Raw genomic sequence first — 19,123 nt, 5'->3', positions numbered from 1 at the left:
AAAGTAACAATTTTCCTATAATAGGCACTTGCTCTTTTTACTTAGACTTTGCTTTATTTCGTCATGTATATATCGAGTCCTGCTAATCTTGATTATAAAATATATTTTAAACTCCACTGATCAAAGTTTTATAAGTTTTTTTATTTTATAGAAAAAATGAAAAATAAGTTTGTTTTGTAGGTGTGTGTGTTCTTGTTTTGTGTGTACACGCTATAGGTGTGTTTTAAACATGCCAGTGGTATCTTCTGGGGAAATTACACCTGTAGCCAGCCAGCTACTGAAGACCTGTGCTTGGGAGTCACACTCCACACTTGACTTGGATAAGAAATTTGTAAGAATTTTATAAAGGGCTTTGGAAGGACAAAAGTGTGTCTAACACAGTGTTCTATACTAGGTTGTGGTCATGGAGCCCTTATTTGAGTTAAAGGAATCTTCACTTCAGCTACTCAAAAACTGATTTGAGATAAATTTGGAAAATATCTAAAATTGAGAATATTTGCCTTTGCTTTCCTCTGTTTGTCTTAGGGATATATTTTGGTACATTTCCTAGGGTAGAGCAAATTCTGCAGGCAGTATGACTGGCCATTGGTATTTTATCTCAAAGAGCTTATTCTGGTATCTAGGAAACTACAGTTGTTATTTTGTTTCAGTCTGTTTTTAAGGGTAGTTGTGTGAAAATGCCTATTTGGTATCCAGAGTAGACAGTGAGCTTACAGGCAAGGGTGTAAATTCTGGTGTCTGTGTTCTCCAGCGAGGGGCAATGTTGAATGAAGCCTAACGTGGCTGATGTTCACCTTCAGCTTGTTCTGTTCCTATCCAACAATTAACTTGAACTACAATATAATGTGATATACATCTATTTCTCTGAACAATCCTAAAAATACCAATAGTTCAAAAGTAAAGTGAAAAGCTGTGTGTTACATTGTTGAAAACTTAAAGGATTGTGTGAGTGTTTAGTGGAACAGGAAGAAGCAATGAATTGTTGACTTTTTGTCAAGGTGGTGAATTTTGAATTTCTACCTCTGTGATGATTTCAATGTTAAATTCACTTGGCTGATTTAATAACAGTATTTAGAATTCAAGGAAGAGATAAGGGTTTGGACCCCATATTTAAAATATCCCAGAAGAATTTCACTGCATACTGGCTAGAAACAGATTTCCCACAGAGCTGTAGAGGGTACAATTTGGCATGTTTATTTGTTGCTCTAGTTCTTTACTGTCAAAGATTTATAACTCAGGAGTCTGTGGCTAGAGGAGGATCCAAAGAACGATTCTCTTAATACTGCATGGTTTGGCTAAGAAATCTTATGCTGCTGCTTACTGTGGGTCCTGGACTTGCCTAGAACAGCAGACTTGGATAGACTTTTCCCACTCAAGATAAATAGTCAGAGAGGGCAAGAAAAAGCAGATGAACAAGCCACAAGGCAATTCGTTAACCCATTTCAAGACATTTTTGGGCAACTTGTTAAGTTCCAAAGGTCAAACTGGCCAACAGTGAATTCATCACAGGAAAAAAGAAATTCTAGGAGAGGAAAAAAGTTAGCAAACTCGACCTTTTGTGCTTAACAAGTTGTCTTAAAGTGTTTTCTATTCAATCTTGATACTCTGCTAACGTGATTCATCTCCTATTCTATATAAATCTGACTTTTAAATCATAGCCAGATTTACAGAAGAGCCTAATTTCAGGGCACTTTGGAGCAGGCAGCACATTATTCCTGGTGGTCCTGCCCCAGTGTGTGCTCCATCCCAGGCTCCTGGAAAGCATCCTGTGCCAGGTCGCAGAACACCGTGGCTGTGCTGTTCGAGTATTTTCTGGGCGTGACACTGAGGTGGGGAGCCGGGGGCCGAGTCTGCGCGTGTCTCCTCGTGTGTGTGTGCTTCGCTGTCAGTGCAGCCGTGGGCCTCTGGCAGGCTGTTGGTGAGCGGCCGGGAGGCGGGGCTGGGCCGTGGGGTGATGTTGGCAGGGCACTTTGTAGGCATGCTAGCACCTAGCGCCCGAGCGGAGAACTTTGCTTCTGCCAACTGTGACTTCAGAACCCAGGTCTGTTCCTGAACCTGGACGCCCAGCTGTCAGTGTGTCGCCATATGTCACCAGCACATGGCGCCCTAATTAAAATTTCAAATTGCGTGCATTTGTGTTCGCTGGCTGGCTTGCTTAAAAGGCAGGGACCTCCCCACCCCAGCGGGCCCCTCCTTCCTCTCCGGAGTATTATGTTTGCCATCCTCAGGAATGGGCTGGAAAACGGCCGCTCCCCACTGGAAAACCTTCACCCTCAAACACAGTCGCCCCCGTCACTCCCCGTTTGGGAGCGAGACTAATCCACTGCATTTGAAAGGAGAACGAGGGGCGTCAGGAAACATGCCTGATGCCCTTGATGACAATTCCTGCAGCCAGAAATGCAATTCCAGTTTCACCAGCGCTGCAAGCTGATGACAGAGTCTGGAGCCTCTGTTTTCTCCACTGGGGGAAAAAAAAAGTGAATATTACTATCCCTTAAACACAGTGTGAAAATTGTAAAGGAAGCTTTTTAGGAGTCGTGTTTATACTTTAGGACCAGACGTGCAGGGTGGTGTGGATAAATATATTCCTTTTGTGCTGAACTTTCCCTGTGCCTGTACTGGTAGGTGGCTCTTCGTATGTTTACATTGGACACTTTAAAGAAGAGTTAGACTGAGAAAACAAGAACAGCAGAGTTGTGTACAAAGCAAGGAAAACACATTGCTGGCTGGAGGTACCATCTATTAAGAGCTACCAATTTATTCATCTTTTAAAAAATGGTGAGGAAAATGCTAATTGGGTTACCCGTGTCCCCTTATTTAGTTCTCACCTCACCTGTATTCCATAGCAACAGCTAAGTCCTCATTTTATTTTTTAAAAATTTATTTATTCAGAGACGGGGGGGGGGGAGACAGAGAGAGAGAGAAACATCCTCATTTTAAAGGTAAGTATCCTGTGGCTTACTTATGTTATATTTCCAAGGGAACACATCTCATATGTAGTAAAAATGAGATTTAAACCCAGGTCTCTCTGTCTCAAGACCATGAATATTTTGTTGTTTCCTCTCTGGGAAAAGGATGCAAAGTTTTTTTCTGGTTCATTAAAATCCTAACTTTCTAGGTATGGGGTGTGCTTCCAAGTATATCCTTTTACACATACAGGTTAAGTATCCCTTATCCAAAATGCTTGGTATCAGAAATGTTTTGGATTTTGGACTTTATTGAATTTTAGAATGTGTGCATGCAGATAATAAGAAATAAACATGAAATTCATTTTTGCTTCATATATACTTTATACACATAACATGAAGATAATTTTATATAATGTTTGTAATATGCCTTCTTTTTTTTCCTCTTGGTTTTTGTTTTTTTGAGAGGCAGTGAAAGAGAGTGAGTGAGCCCAGATCCACTGACTTATTCCTCAGATGTCCACAGTGGTGGAGTAGGGTGGGAGGAGCAACATCAGGACTCAGGCACTCCGCCCAGTCTCCCACATGAGTGACAGGAGCCCAGCTACTCGAACCATCACTGATCGGTGCTCCCAGGGTCTGCACTTGCAGCCAGCTAGAGTCAGGAGTGGAGCTGGGGCTTGAACACAAGTGCTCTGATAGGGAATTTGGGAATCTTAACTGGTGTTTTCACTGCTAGGCCAACCCATGCTCCCATGTACCTGCATTCTGACTGTGACCTGTCACTTCGGGTGAGGTGTGAAATTTTCCACTTGTGGCATCATGTCAGAACTCAAAATGTTTCAGAATTTGGATGTGGGGGGCAGTAGTTGGATTTTGGATCAGAGCTGCTCGGCCTATACTCTTAGTAATTTTTGTCATGTGTTAAAAAGTTGAGCTAGAATTATACAACTCATTTCATATTGATCCCTAATTACCACTAACAGTCACTACAATGAGTGTATCCTCTATATATGTCTCAGCTATAGACAGATTGAAAATATACTGTCTTGTGGCAAATTATGCCCATGGCTTATTTCAAATCTATGTTAAACACCAGCAGTGAGCTCTGTGAGGACATTATTACTAAAGATGTCACTGGCCAAGCTTATGTGACTGATCAAATACATGTCCTAGAACTTACGAATACTGATCTTTTTACTTGTTAACTTGTGGCTAATGACAAGGCCACTTATCTATAGAAACAAGAAATAAATGTGGTTTTCATTCTCACTCCCTCAGAGACAGGTGATTACCTTGGGTAGGCAGCATGCTCATTAGTACAGGTCACCTGTCCTCGCTGTGCCTCGATTTCCTCATTTGTGTTCAAGGATAATAATATTAGCACCTCATTTATGCAAAACACTTGGAATCATTCCTCCTAGAACATTGGAAGTACCCAAGAGATGTTAGATCAAATTTATCATCACATTTGTTACCCGACAAAGAAACAAAAGTTATTTTTGGGGAAGATGAGTTGATGCTGTTAAGGCATTGCCCTTTTTTGTAGTAGTTGACCAAATAAAATGAATCATTCTCATACTTTAACATGCCAGTCAACGATTGTGGATGGAGTTTCTGCTGTGAAATGGCGAAAGGAATCTCCAGAATGAAAAGTAGTATCACCAGCCTTGAAAAGATACCAGTCATATTGGGTAAACCAAAGGCACTTACTTATGGTTCAACAAATGCTGTAGGTCATTTATATGCTCAGGCCCAAGAACTGTCATGGCCATATAATTAAATATATGCTCTAACCCAAGTAAGGACAGAAAGAATGAAGAAAGGCAGGACAAACCAAAAATCCTCCCCAAATTTTACTAATATATGTGATACTAATCCTATTATTTTAAACGATAATGATTACAACAGTTGAAGGTAGCAGTACACTTTTTTTTTTTTTACAGGCAGAGTGGACAGTGAGAGAGAGAGACAGAGAGAAAGGTCTTCCTTTTTTGCCATTGGTTCACCCTCCAATGGCCGCTGCGGCAAGCGCACTGCGCTGAAGCCAGGAGCCAGATGCTTCTCCTGATATCCCATGGGGTGCAGGGCCCAAGGACTTGGGCCATCCTCCACTGCACTCCAGGCCATAGCAGAGAGCTGGCCTGGAAGAGGGGCAACTGGGACAGAATCCGGCGCCCCGACCGGGACTAGAACCCGGTGTGCCGGCGCCGCTAGGCAGAGGATTAGCCTATTGAGCCATGGCACCGGCCGCAGTACACATTTAAATGGCTTCTCTTACGGCTCCTCACAAGTTACTTACATCCTGAGCTACATTATGAAATTCTGTCATTTGTAATCTTTTCAACCATGAGCTATTCATTTCTTGTAAAATTCCTGTTTGTTCCATAGGGTTGCTGAAACACAGCAAAGTGTGAAAGAGAAAACAACTACTCCCTCTACATTTTATTTAAAAATAGAAAGTTCTGATGAGAGTTGGCAACACAAGCCAAAAGATGTATTAAGATTTCACATGCTTTCTTAGATTTGGCTCCTTTTTTTTTGTTACCTTCGGTATCATTTGAAAAGACATCCTGATAGCTTAAAGTATTGATATCTTTGACTACATCTATATAAAATATAAGGGTTGTTGATAATCTTTGTAAGATTTGTTGCAGTAATTTTAATCAACACATTCTCTATGTGTAGTATCTGTGCCTTGAGATAAAACTGGCTAATAATCTATCAGCTGACCTGTTTTTTCATTGAGCTTTAAAATGTAATGCTTTTTTCTATACTCAGAGATTTGTTTGAATTTTTGTGTATTTTATGCAACACTTCAAGAAAATAGTAAAGAACCTAATGAAGACTTAGACATCTCTTTCTTAAACATTTGTCTTTGATTTATTTTGAAAGAGAGAGGGAGAGCTAAGCCAGGCCAAAGCCAAGAACCATGAACTAAATCCAGATCTCCCACAAAGGTGGCATGAATCCAAGTACTTGAGTGATCACTTGATGCCTTCCAGGGTGCACGTTAGCAAGCAGTTGGAATAGGGAGTGGAGCTGAGACTTGAACCCAGGCACACCAAGATAGGATGCAGATATTTGAAATAGGGTCTTAACTGTTATGCCAGATGCCCAACCTCAGGGCATATTCTTAAACTAGTGCTTGTCAGGCTAGATTTTGGTGTCCCTTGAATTAGATAAAAAGAGGAGGAAGAAAGGAGGTGGGGGGAATAGGGGAGAGGAAAGAGAAGGTGGAAGGAGGGAGGAAAGTGAAGAGTGGGGTGGTAGGTAGTAAAAGCCTGTTTAATGTAACATCAATTGTGGAGAAAATATTAGGTACAATTACATAAGGATTGCCTGAGAGGGAGCACCTTGAGAAGCATAATTTAATTAGAATGAATTTATGAGAGAGAGGTCCTGAGCCATTAGACAAAGGGAAGGTGGTGGTGTTGTGCTCTCCTTTCACAAGAGCATTTTAATGAGTTTCCATACAACGTGTGCCAGGTAAAAGACTTGTAGCAGGCGTGAATAGAAATATAACTCAAAAACCATCGAGTAGTTTCAGTTGCAATTTCTAGGCTAAGAGGATTCAATAAAAATATCTTGGAAATTGGCATTATTCAATGATGACTTGAATGAACAATTAGCATGTGTAAGATAATCTTTTCTAAAAATCACACTCCAGTGTGTTTTTTACTTTGCTGTGTAAAGATCATCTGGGGCAGATGGGAAAATCATGACTTTGATAGCATGGTAGACACATTGGTTGCCCAGATAATTCTGGGAGGAGAGCTGCCAGAGGTAACCCTAGGTGGAGATTGTGCCTTTATGACTTGTTTCCTATTATCTACCAAGAGCGAATTAAGATGTTGTCTCCCTATGGGGTAATTGTGGTCATAAACGTTATCAGACTCTTTTAAACAAAATCTAAGTAGGTAAGAGGAAGGAAAACACACTGTGGTGAAATTTGGGGAAGGATGATGCAATAAAGATATGACCTTAACCTTGGTCAAAATATGTTCTCTAAGACTCTGGGAAATCTTGAATATATGTAAGATGCATATGGAGGAGTTTTTGAAAAGTTGACAAGGGAGTGCTTCATTGTTTAAGGATTTATTTGTGCATGTTCCTCTGAAGATATGTTTGTGAGATTTATTGCAAATAATTCTATTAATCTTTTCTTAGATATTCTGACATGCCAGGTGGTTAAAGAAGGATGATCCCTACTAGGTTTATAGAAATGTTGTAAATTATTACACAGTAATATAAGTATTTTTGGTATTCATGACTAACTTCAAAAATGGCCAAGTTATAAATATCTGTAGTCTATGGGCAGTTGTTACTGATTATTGTGCATTATTATGTAAGGAAACATGTTGTTTTGTTTTGTTTTATTTTCTACCCCTAACGTTTTATATGTAAAACAAAAATTTTATATTTGCACAGAAGGAGAATTAGCAAGATGTAAAATAAAAATGAAAGACCCCAATGGGAAGAATATTTTAAATGTCTTAAAAGGAATGGGAGAAAAAGCTTTGCTTAAAAATTTCACCATATGCTAACTATATACAGCACTTCAAGTTTATTTATTGTTAAGGCCTCATGTAAATCACGTCATTCTGAAAGTCATGGAAACTGCACATTTGTGCATTAAACTATGTAAACAACAAAAACTGGTCATCCATCCAATTGTTGCTTCACTTATTTTGAATTATAGTGCAATTTTGTGGAGGGTGAAATGGGGATTACACAATATAGCGATTTCCTGTTAACACCTACATTTTTTGCTGATCAAGCAAGGTCTGTTGGTATGAGAGCTTAACCTTTATTTTATTTCAAAATGTGTTTTTTATTCTGAGTTCCGCTGGTGTCTATGGTTTCACTTTTCTCCATGAGCCACATGTTAAAGCCTGTCCTGTCCAAATGAAGGAGTCGAGCAGTGGAAAAGACATTGGTGGTGGGTGAATGTCACACTGGAGTGAGTTTAAGGTTTTGAACCCATCAGTAATATTGTTAATAGGGAGAAAGTGTAAATGCTAACAACTTTAAGTGCTCGAGCGTACATGTCAGAGTTAAAGCACAAGTTAGATGGCACTGTGCAGGACTCTCCCTTATTTATGAAATAGAAGTATCTTTTATATACAGTGCATCCTCTTTCCCTCTCAGTCTGGTCTCCAGGCTGGCTCTTGATAGCCTGCTCATTCTTCAAGTTACCTCAGGACTTTTGTGGAATAAGGCAGGGGTACGGCGTTCCTCTTCTGTCCAGCCTTCCTCCATCTGCCTTCTTCCTCTTCCTTTTGCCCGCTGCACATGGTTTATGTTACCCAGTGGTAATTAAGTCTGGTTCACATTGTGGTCTCACATAGTGGGCTGAGTTTTCTTAGGGCTTCTAACAGTTCTTTCTAACAATGGTTGCTCAGTAACTATTGTTCAACTTGAGTTGAAGAAAAAAATGGAAGAAATCTACTTCAGTGGGAGGCAGGCCTTGGAGGGGTAAGGATGCATTAAGGAAATCTATCCATCTTCAAGGCCTTGGCCATTTGCCAGGCTCCAGTTGCACCAAGTGACAGTTTAGCCCCATATTTCAGGATGGCTTTTGGGGAATGTGTTTCTGCTATGGTCTGTGAAGACTCATTCTTGACCAGAGCAGATATTATTTCTTTCCAGATGTTGCTGTGACTCCTTCTGTAAATTCCAAATGAGGTCACCGCCCCCCCCCCCCCAAACTATCAGCTGCCTGGCATTGCATGAAATGTTGAACTGGAACTGGGACCTTTCTCTATCAAGTTGCTCTTAGCAAAGTCCATTTACCTTTCTTCTGGCCTTCCTCAAGAGGGCTTGGTCTAGAAGAGCCTCTGATTAATCTACTGTCCTGAGATCTTTATCTATTTAGGCATAAGCATAAAAGATAGAACTAAACTTGAGGTTTAAATAGTGAAATAGAGCCAGTTAGCTGGTTAGGATGTTATTTAGGCTTAAACTGTTTCACATCTAGTGTCTAGGAGGTTTGTTGGGCTGCAGAACTTTTTTAGATGGTCTGGTCTCATCTGTGCATCTATTTGGATTTAGAGCATACATGTACATGAATTTAAAGGTAGTACCTGATTTAAAACATAGCAAGAAGAGATAGCTTTAAAAAAATGCCTTTGTGTGCAATCCTGGATGGTTGAGTTTTATTTTATTTGTATCTACCTTCATTCTTTATAAAGACAAAGCAGCAAAAAAGCACTTAAATTTGATTTAATATCTAGCTGTGAGTATTTGTATTATATCTGCATTTGTAAACTTGTAATCCCCTTGGGTTGATGCGGTTACTAAAGATAATGAAGCTATCTGGAGATTTGACATTGACCTTCATTTCAATAGAACAAACTCAGCTGATTTTCTTACTTAGCAGGGATGAGGAGTTGAGGAAACTATAGCTTATGATTCTGTTATCGTATGACCATTCCTCTGACATATAGTCAGTAATATTGAAGGCATTTACATGGAGCTTTTTTTCTCTGTAATAATTTTGAGCATTTTGTTTCCTTCACTCATTTAACAACTACTTACTTAGTGCCCACCATTTAAGGCAATGGAATTATATTCTTTTGTTTCAAACACACTTTTCTTTTTTGCAAGAGGTTAGCATGGTACAAGGCAAATGTTAGGACACAAGTGATTGATAAAGAAAAATCTATTGCCAATAGCAAATTTATTTTGCTGTCAATTAGGTCCTTAACAGATACCTTATAAGCTAATAAAATTATTATCTTAATTTTATAGATAGGAAACAAACACAAAGAAGTGGATCCATTTACTCAAGGTCACAGTGTTGATATTTAAGTCATTAAAATGAGATTTGAATCTAGGCAGTTCTAACCTGTAATATAACACAAGGTTACCTAAGAATTTTAGGAAGGCTTAGTCCAAATGATATAGAACTTTCATCCTTCTGAACTGAAAGTCCTTATACAAGATTTGCTTGATTAAAGAGAGATGTTTCATCGTAGAACTTATCTGTCTTCACATTTGTTTTAAGATTTGCCTTTTATGAGGCTTTTTAAAGGAACAGTAGTGATGGCATCAAAATACAGAAAATTTTGAAATCCTGCAAATCTAGGGCTCCTGACAATAACCTCATCTGTGAATCCAGTATCTTTATTTTTAAGAAATGAAGTAGGTAGTCTGAATGTTGTGAGACTGAGCAGAGTCCAAACACTTGGTTATCAAGAGGTAGGACCAAGAGCTTTGTGGAATTGAACTGATGAGAACTGCTGTGCCTGGTGTTGATCATCCTTTCAGCATTGACAATAGGCTGCAATATTCAACCTATGTGCTTCAATGATAGCTTATTTTGTAAAATTTTATAGCATTTTAAAAGATATAAACTTCATTTATATGAAAATTTTCATGGGTGAAAGTGTGGAAGTATTTAAGTTTTTATATTTTGTGTTTATGTGGCTACAGCGTGAAAGCAGTATACTGAATCTTATCAGGTTGGAGTTGGAATTTGCCTCTGAGGAGTTTTCATGGTTTGGTAATAGCCATTGCTAGGAAGAAGAGCTATAGATACTACCTTGACTATCAACAGATCTTCAGATCAGACTAATTTTGGTATTGGCCAGGACAGAAAACTAGTGGAACTTTCATCAGATTTCAACTGAAGCCAGTGACTGAAATTTTATCTTGTACAGTCATAACCCAAGATTAGATGTCCACTTGAAAATTTTCTTTCACCAACTTTGGTATTCTTGTCATTGTGAGTTTAGGCACACAGAGAGCCTCCTTTGACCACATGAAATGTCTTGTACTCATAGTGACACACACCACAGTGCATTGTAGGTTGTAGAATTCTGCATTGAGACCAACATCCCTATGGTTCTGAAGCACTGGCACATGAAAGGAACTATATATCCTCTGGTTTATTTACCTAGGACTAATGGGAGTTAGAGAAAGATAGAGGCCAACTCAGCCCGGAGAAGGCTACTATATGGATCCAAGAGGCTGACTCGTAGAATGGCTGGGAGGAAGTAGCTCTGTGGAGGTGGTTCAGAGACTTTGCTGCTGGGAAGGATTGGAAAATTAGATAAGGAAAACTTCCAAATTTTATACAACTTATAAATTCTTGATACAAAATGTAGTAAATTATTGGTTTGTGGAACAACTGATTTTTTTGAGCATTTTGTTTCTCTCAAATTTAATAATTCACTGGGAAATTTTTCCTGAGTAATAAATAGTAGGCTCTTTTCATAACTATGCATATCTTGTGTCCCTCCACAGATTTTAAATATAAGAAGAAAATCATGAGGCCATTTTAAATAGCTTAGCCAGAAACTAGAATGGATATGATTATCTTCTTCATGTGTTTTTCCCAGAACATTTACTAATTTCCTCTTACATGTGCCTCCTTCCTAACCCTTCAGTATGGGAGCTGTCTTTAAAAACAAACTTAAGAGGTAGACATTTAGCCTAGTGAGTAAGATTCTGGCTAAGGTGCCTGTGTTTCACACTGGAATGCCTAGATTAACCCCCAGCTTCACTCCAACTTCCTGTTAATATATGCCCTGGGAGATAGCAGGTGATGGCTTAAGTGATTGGGTCCTTGCGACTCATATGGGATACCTGGATTGAGTTTTCAGCTTCTAGCTTTGTCCCTGGCCTAGCCCTGACTGTTATGGGCATTTGGGAAGTGAACAAGAGAATGGGGGCTCCCTCTCCCATCTCTCTCGCTCTTAATCATTCTCTCTAGTTATCTGTATCTGTATCTCTATCTCTGTCTCCATTTTCATCTTTCTCTCTTTCTCTCTGCTTCTCAAATAAATGAAAATTGGAAACAACAACAAAAACCATACCTGGTCAATCATAGAACATCTAGAGTTCAGTTGCAAGCGCAGAGTGTGGGAGGAGACTAGGGAAATATGTGGCAGTGTGCACTCATCTTTGACCACAGCAGCACTGCTCAGATGAGTCCAGGTGGAATTCCTATGAACCTCTCTTCTGTGAAGAGGACTTTTGTGGCACCAACTGCAGAGTGATTCATGAATGAAAAGCTTTCTGTGGTGCGGCGGTTGGGTTCACTGTGCCTCCCTCTGCTTTCATTAGACACAGACCCTTTATTTATCCAGACAAAAGTTTTTGAAAGATTAGAACCCACTTCCATGTTAATCACATCCCTCGAGTTATCATTTTGAGGGAAATGTGCGCACTTTACTTGGTGTTCATATGGGGGTATTGCCGAGGAATAGGAAGAGGGGGTTGAGTGAAGTCTCACCCAGCTAGGTAGATGGTATGCCTCAGAAAGGCACTGAACCTCTTCTTGTCCTTTGGACTCAGCTTTTCACAGATGGATAAGGTAAGGCACCATCTGCAATGTGCCAAGTGCTTTTGAAAGAGGGAGGACTCCCGGGAGATCTCTGGTGCCGCAGGAACAGGGCAAGTGCTTCCTTTCTTTTATGGTCAGCTAAGGGAGATGCCTTCACTTCTTAGGACCCCTCCCTGTGGCTGACCCCCTTTTGCTTTTCTCTGTTTGTAACATTTTGGTCCAACTCATGTTCTTACACACCAGTAAGATCTTGTTTCTGGAATCCTGCTGCAAGCAAGCAAGTCTAATTCATTGTTCTTTCTGTTGTACTCCTGATAGCAGTGAGCTTTGAAAAGTGTGGTCCATGCCGGACCAAGAGTGAGCTCAGCACAGGAAGACTATCAAGTGGTTTAAGAGCAAGAAGAGAAAATGATTATTCTGACGGATTTTCTGTCTTTGTGTTTGCTTAATTTTTTTTTAATTTATTTTTTAACTTTTATTTAATGAATATAAATTTCCAAAGTACGACTTATGGATTACAATGGCTTCCCCCCCATACCGTCCCTCCCACCCACAACCCTCCCCTTTCCCACTCCCTCTCCCCTTCCATTCACATCAAGATTCATTTTCGATTATCTTAATATACGGAAGATCAGCTTAGTATACATTAAGTAAGGATTTCAACAGTTTGCTCCCACACAGAAACATAAAGTGAAAAATAATAGATGATTTTTTTTTAAATGATGATGAAATCAGATCAGACCTATTGTCATGTTTAATCCCAGTGAGAGTCAAGTTGGGAATTGATAATTTCTTTTTTTTTTTTTTTTTTACAGAGGATCAGTTTAGTATGCATTAAGTAAGGATTTCAACAGTTTGCACCCCCATAGAAACACAAAGTGAAATATATTGTTTGAGTACTCGTTATAGCGTTAAATCTCAATGCACAGCACATTAAGGACAGAGATCCTACATGAGGAGTAAGTGCACAGTGACTCCTGTTGTTGACTTTACCAATTGACACTCCTGTCTATGGCATCAGTAATCTCCCTATGCTCCAGTCATGAGTTTCCAAGGCTATGGAAGCCCTCTGAGTTCTCCGACTCTTATCTTGTTTAGACAAGGTCATAGTCAAAGTGGAGGTTCTCTCCTCCCTTCAGAGAAAGGTACCTCCTTCTTTGAAGACCTGTTCTTTCCACTGGGATCTCACTCACAGAGATCTTTTGCCAGAGTGTCTTGGCTTTCCATGCCTGAAATACTCTCATGGGCTTTTCAGCCAGATCGGAATGCCTTTAGGGCTGATTCTGAGGCCAGAGTGCTATTTAGGACATCTGCCATTCTATGAGTCTGCTGAGTATCTCACTTCCCATGTTGGATCACTCTCCCCTTTATTTATTCTATCGGTTAGTGTTAGCAGGTACTAGACTTGTTTATGTGCTCTCTTTGACTCTTAGTCCTTTCATTATGATCAATTGTGAACTGAAATTGATCACTTGGAATAGTGAGATGGCATTGGTACATGCCACCTTGATGGGATTGAATTGGAATCCCCTGGTATGTTTCTAACTCTACCAATTGGGGCAAGTCAGCTTGAGCATGTCCCAAATTATACATCTCTTCCCTCTCTTATTCCCACTCTTATGTTTAACAGGGATCACATTTCAGTTAAATTTCAACACTTTAGAATAACTGTGTATTAATTACAGAATTAAACCAGTCATATTAAGTAGAACAGACAAAAAAACTACTAAGAGGGATAATGTATTAAGTTGTTCATTAACAGTCAGGGCTATGCTGATCAAGTCACCGTTTCCCATAGTGTCCATTTCACTTCAACAGGTTTCCTTTTTGGTGTTCAGTCAGTTGTCACCGATCAGGGAGAGCATATGGTATTTGTCCCTTTGGGACTGGCTTATTTCACTCAGCATGATGTGTTCCAGATTCCTCCATTTTGTTGCAAATGACTGGATTTCGTTGTTTCTTACTGCGGTATAGTATTCTAAAGAGTACATATCCCATAATTTCTTTATCCAGTCTACCGTTGATGGGCATTTAAGTTGGTTCCAGGTCTTAGCTATTGTGAATTGAGCTGCAATAAACATTAGGGTGCAAACCGCTTTTTTGTTTGCCAATTTGAATTCCTTTGGGTAAATTCCAAGGAGTGGGATGGCTGGGTCGAACGGTAGGGTTATCTTCAGGTTTCTGAGGAATCTCCAGACTGACTTCCATAGTGGCTTGACCAGTTTGCATTCCCACCAACAGTGGGTTAGTGTCCCTTTTTCCCCACATCCTTGCCAGCACCTGTTGTTGGTAGATTTCTGTATGTGAGCCATTCTAACCGGGGTGAGGTGAAACCTCATTGTGGTTTTGATTTGCATTTCCCTGATTGCTAATGACCTTGAACATTTTTTCATGTGCCTGTTGGCCATTTGGATTTCCTCTTTTGAAAAATGCCTTTGCTTCATTTTTTAACTTTGAAAACATCCAAGCTCTCTCACTGTTCTTAAATTTAAAGGGCAACAGTTTGACCCATTAGAATCTAACTTTGGAGTTAAGATCTGAGTTTGAAGCTGTGTGTGATAACCTTGCTTCTTATCCCGTCCATGATCTAGTTTGCAGTTTTTGCAGTAGCCATAGCAGTAACAGCATAGCGTTATATATAGGTTAAATGAGACATTTCATGTAAGGGTCAGTGCATGGGGCCTTACTCATATTATTAAGTGGCTTGCTTTTATTCTTATGTTAACACAGTTTTCCTGGCATATTTTTCCACTGTTAATTTTCATAAAATATATATTAAATTTTATTTTTGACTATGATGTAAATTTTTAAATAAACATATCTGGAATCTAAGATCCAAGACTTTATAGGTACTCAAACAGGATTTTTTTTAGTGATTAAGTAGTGGACAGTTTTTTCTTTTAAAAGATTTACATATTTATTGGAAGGGCAGAATTACAGAGAGGGACAGAGACACAGACAGAGATTTTCCACCTGCTGATTCACTCCTAAAATGGCTGTAACGGTCAGCACTGGGCTAATCTGAAGTCAGGAGCTTTTTCTGGGTCTCCCAAGTGGGTGCAGGGACCTATGTACTTGGGCCATCCTCTGCTGCTTTTCCAGAAGCATTAGCAGGGACATAGATTGGAAGTGGAGCAGCTGGGACTTGAACCGGTGCCCATATGGGATGCCGGCACTGCAGGCTGCAGCTTTACCTACTACACCACAGCACCAGCCCCGAGGGCACTTGTTTTATGACACATGTAGGAGAAAGCACTGACTGAAGCTCATAATTGTGTCAGCTCTTTCACTGAGGCTCAGGTGAGAGGAGTCAGCCTCAGGGCTGCTGTGGTTGGGGGTGGATTTCCAGCTGATGGAAGTCACCCTGGCTGAGGACCCTGGGAACAGCTGGATTAAGGAAACTTGGAAACTAAAAAGCACAGGTTTTTTTTTTTTTTTTCCTTGCCTTTAATTTGTCTTTTACATTCCATGATACTGTGTGGAGGTTGATTTTTCACAGGAAAAGAAATGTTAAGAGTTGCTTTGTCTGTCAGATTTACGTATTTCACTTTAGAGAAATGAAACTTGTTCATTCTGTAAAAGCAGTTATTTGTGTACAGATTTGCTCTTCTGGAAGCCATCAATGACTGTTTAACCAGGGTTAAACAGTTTTCTCATTCCCCAAATAGTTTTGTGTATTACTTATTTATTTTGTGTTATTTTTAATTCTTTTTTTGTGTATGGTCCCTGTGAGAGCCAGTATCATATGGCCTTCAAGGTTCACATCCCAGTACTCAGAAGGCGCAAGATAAATAAATAAAATTTTATTTTAAACTTCTTTAATACAACATAATATGCAATCATTATAGTTTCGAAGATTCAGAAAAAACAGAAAGTGGTCATATGCTGTTCTACCATCTAAAAACATTAACATTAATATCTTTTATTCCATTTTGGACTTTCTTCTGTTAGTACAGAACACTGTGCTATATATTTATGATTGTGAATATATACATAAATATCCTCATGTTGAGTCCAAGTGTTGTAGGACAGATATTGATGGCCAGATATGTGGGCATAAAACTAGGGGTGAAGGACATAGGACCCTAGGATTTCTTAGCCCAGGATCCTGTTATCTCTGTAGTAGGAAATGCAGTTTTCTTCAAGTAGAATAAGATTGCAAAGAAAACTTAGGTGAATGCCACAAAGAAATCTTCAAATTGTCCCTATGGTAGATAATAGGGCGATAAAATAACCCAGGTTTGCTGTGCTGTGGTATTCCTGCATTCAGAAAAAAAAAATCATTAGTTTCGGCAAGTGCTGTTTTGAAGTACACTTTTCCTCAGAACGTTTCTCCTTTGGGCTGAAATTATTATTGCCAACTTCAAATACAGAGGGGGAGACTTCAGCACGAGGGGATAGAAGGCAGGTAAGCACGTACACATTTTTTGGGTAGCATCTATTACAGTCCTGATTCCTGAAAGACTATTTTCCGTTGAGTTTTATCTTTATTTGTAGGCACTTTTAAGTGTGGCCTATGCCATCTCTCACATTTCTCGTACAGAATCTTTTAAAAGTTTTCTGTTATTGGACAAAGACTAGAACAGTCAATACAGCATTGGGAAATGTGCAAGATTTCCAAAGATCACCCGTATTGAGAGGTAATTTCACTGTAATCCTTTCTGATTGGACATCTCAAGCCTGCAAAATGAACATTTTCATCTCTTTTCTCTTGGCTCTGTTGGCTGCAGCTGCATGCAGTGCTCAGGTGGACTTCTTTACCAAAGGGAAGCTCCTAATACTCTTCTAGTTTGCCTAGCTCTTTGGCATTTAAACAAACTGGAGAAAGGCATAAATTTAGCAGAGGATTGGGGCCAAAGTGATGGCTGCACTGGCATCTTTTCACATTTTTCATGCTCTGTATGTATAGCAATAAATTTTAAGTAAGGAACTAGATTGGAAGGAGTATGTTGTGTTAGGAAGGAAGTTTGCACACTTTTGTGGCTTATGGATATCTTAGTATAACCTTTTCCCCACTTCCCTCATTGAATGAGCTGCTTCATTCTAAGAGCTGGAGGATATTCTAGAGTGACTGGTTCCTCCACTGCTACTACACTGTAGAACCTTTGCAATGAGTTGCATGTGTTAACTTAATAAATAGGACTCAAGTTTTACTGGGAAAATTATAGTAGTACCATAAAGTTGTTTCACAGTCACTAAGACCTTACGAAACTTTCATAATATTGAGGAAATTTTGGTTCCATGATTGTCTTGTTTTCTGAATCAGCAGTTGGTCACAGGTCAGAAAGGAATTGCTAAATTGCTGTTTATCAAACAATTGTAAGATTTAAATAGTAACGATGAAGGTAAATAGTAACAGCTTATTTTTTGAAAAAGATATCAAGTTACATGCTTTCATGAATAAGCTAATTTGATTCTCTTAATAACCTTTTAAGTCTTGTATTATTATTATTTCCATTCTATAATTGAAAAAAAACTATCATTTTTTGGAGAGCACAAATAGCCTTTTTTAGAATGTAGTGCATGGATCTCTAAATAAGGGACACCAGGAAGTCATTCTCTCAAGTAAACACGCTTCTCCACTTGTTCATCAATTAGAGAGTTTTGGAGAAGGGTGCTGATTTTGAAAACAAGGAGAAAGCTCTTATTACAGATTTTAGTCTTTATAAGTCTTATGGTATGGATTTAAATGAGCAAATTGAGTTGGTGGATTTGTCGTTGTAGGAGGAACAGGTAGGTTGTGTGAGATTTTAAAGGGAGGGTGGGAGGTAATGAATGCAGGGTTGTGCTTTGGAAAGGGAGTAAGGGGAGCTGCCTGGCCCTCTGTGATCCAGGGTACAGGGGAGGGCAAAACCTGCTGCTAAAATTTCACTTTTCACCCTATTCAAAATGGTCTTCTATGTCACTTCAGGGACACCCACTAAAGCTTATTGTCCTGTAGAGCTGCCAAATGAGTTACATTTACATCAGACAGTGCATATTAATCTGCAGAAGTATTTTGTCTTTCTAAGTGTTTATTATCCAGGATGGACTGTGAGCCCCATGAGGGTGGGTACTGAATTATATCTTTATGTCCAGAGTACCTAGAACAGTGTCTGATAGATAACAGGATAAAGACTCCATAAGGCATTTTAATACATCAGTAAATGAGGGAAGGAATGAATAAAAATCATGAAGTTTTCTATCATCTAATAGGCATCTGCTCCCAGATTTTTAATAACTTCATTTTATACAGCCTTAACAAGATGATGCATAACATCGTTTTTATTAATAGTGTTCATTCATTTATATTGCAGTTATCCTTATTGGTAAGTGAGAACTTTGTGGCTTGGTTCATAAAAGAGTTCACAATTCAGAAGAGTTAGGACCACACCTTCAGATGCAGATTCTATATTCGGACTTATAGACCCCCACCCTGCTCAGTGTCTGGGCTGCAGCCCAGACTGAGGTTGAGCCGTAGGAAGACGGAGGCCATGTGGTTAAACCACTTGTGGATAATCGAAAGTAGCCTATACTTATTTTCAATTTGGCAGCTGCATTAGCTTTTTACTAAAGTGTGCAGTTTCCCTCAGTTCTACTAATGCTGTCTTCACCCTGTGGCCAGTCACCATTAGTGGTCTGGCAGAGACATCTGAGGAGGCTCACCATCGCTCCCTTTGGCTGTTCCTTAGCCTGTTCCAGGGTTTGCCCTGACTTGGCTGTGCTCTCTGGAAGCAGGCTGTTGGGTCAATTGCAGTGACTATGTCTGGGGAAAAAAATAATAAAAAATCACAAATCAAGTGTAACTCCTAAGATCACTGTAATGAAATTTTAAATTCAAAATGACTCATTTGATTTATGGTGTGGGAGAATGTGGTGGCTCCCCCTACTATTGCACATACTTTGATTTAGACCCTTAGAAATTTCTGGTTGTCAGTTGATATTT

General features: G+C 39.4%; 1 protein-coding gene across 26 annotated transcripts in view; it reads left to right on the top strand.

Annotated features, from left to right (window-relative positions):
- NFIA (nuclear factor I A) overlaps positions 1-19,123 on the top strand; it is a 620,032-nt gene that overhangs the window by 337,006 nt on the left and 263,903 nt on the right. The window lies entirely within an intron of this gene.

Source organism: Oryctolagus cuniculus, chromosome 7 (genome assembly GCF_051225735.1).
Source record: "Oryctolagus cuniculus isolate XC-2025 breed Fujian yellow rabbit chromosome 7, ASM5122573v1, whole genome shotgun sequence".
In the NCBI taxonomy this organism is placed as follows: domain Eukaryota; kingdom Metazoa; phylum Chordata; class Mammalia; order Lagomorpha; family Leporidae; genus Oryctolagus; species Oryctolagus cuniculus.
The sequence above is the reverse complement of the archived record's forward strand: the minus strand, read 5'-3'. Positions and strand labels throughout refer to the sequence as shown.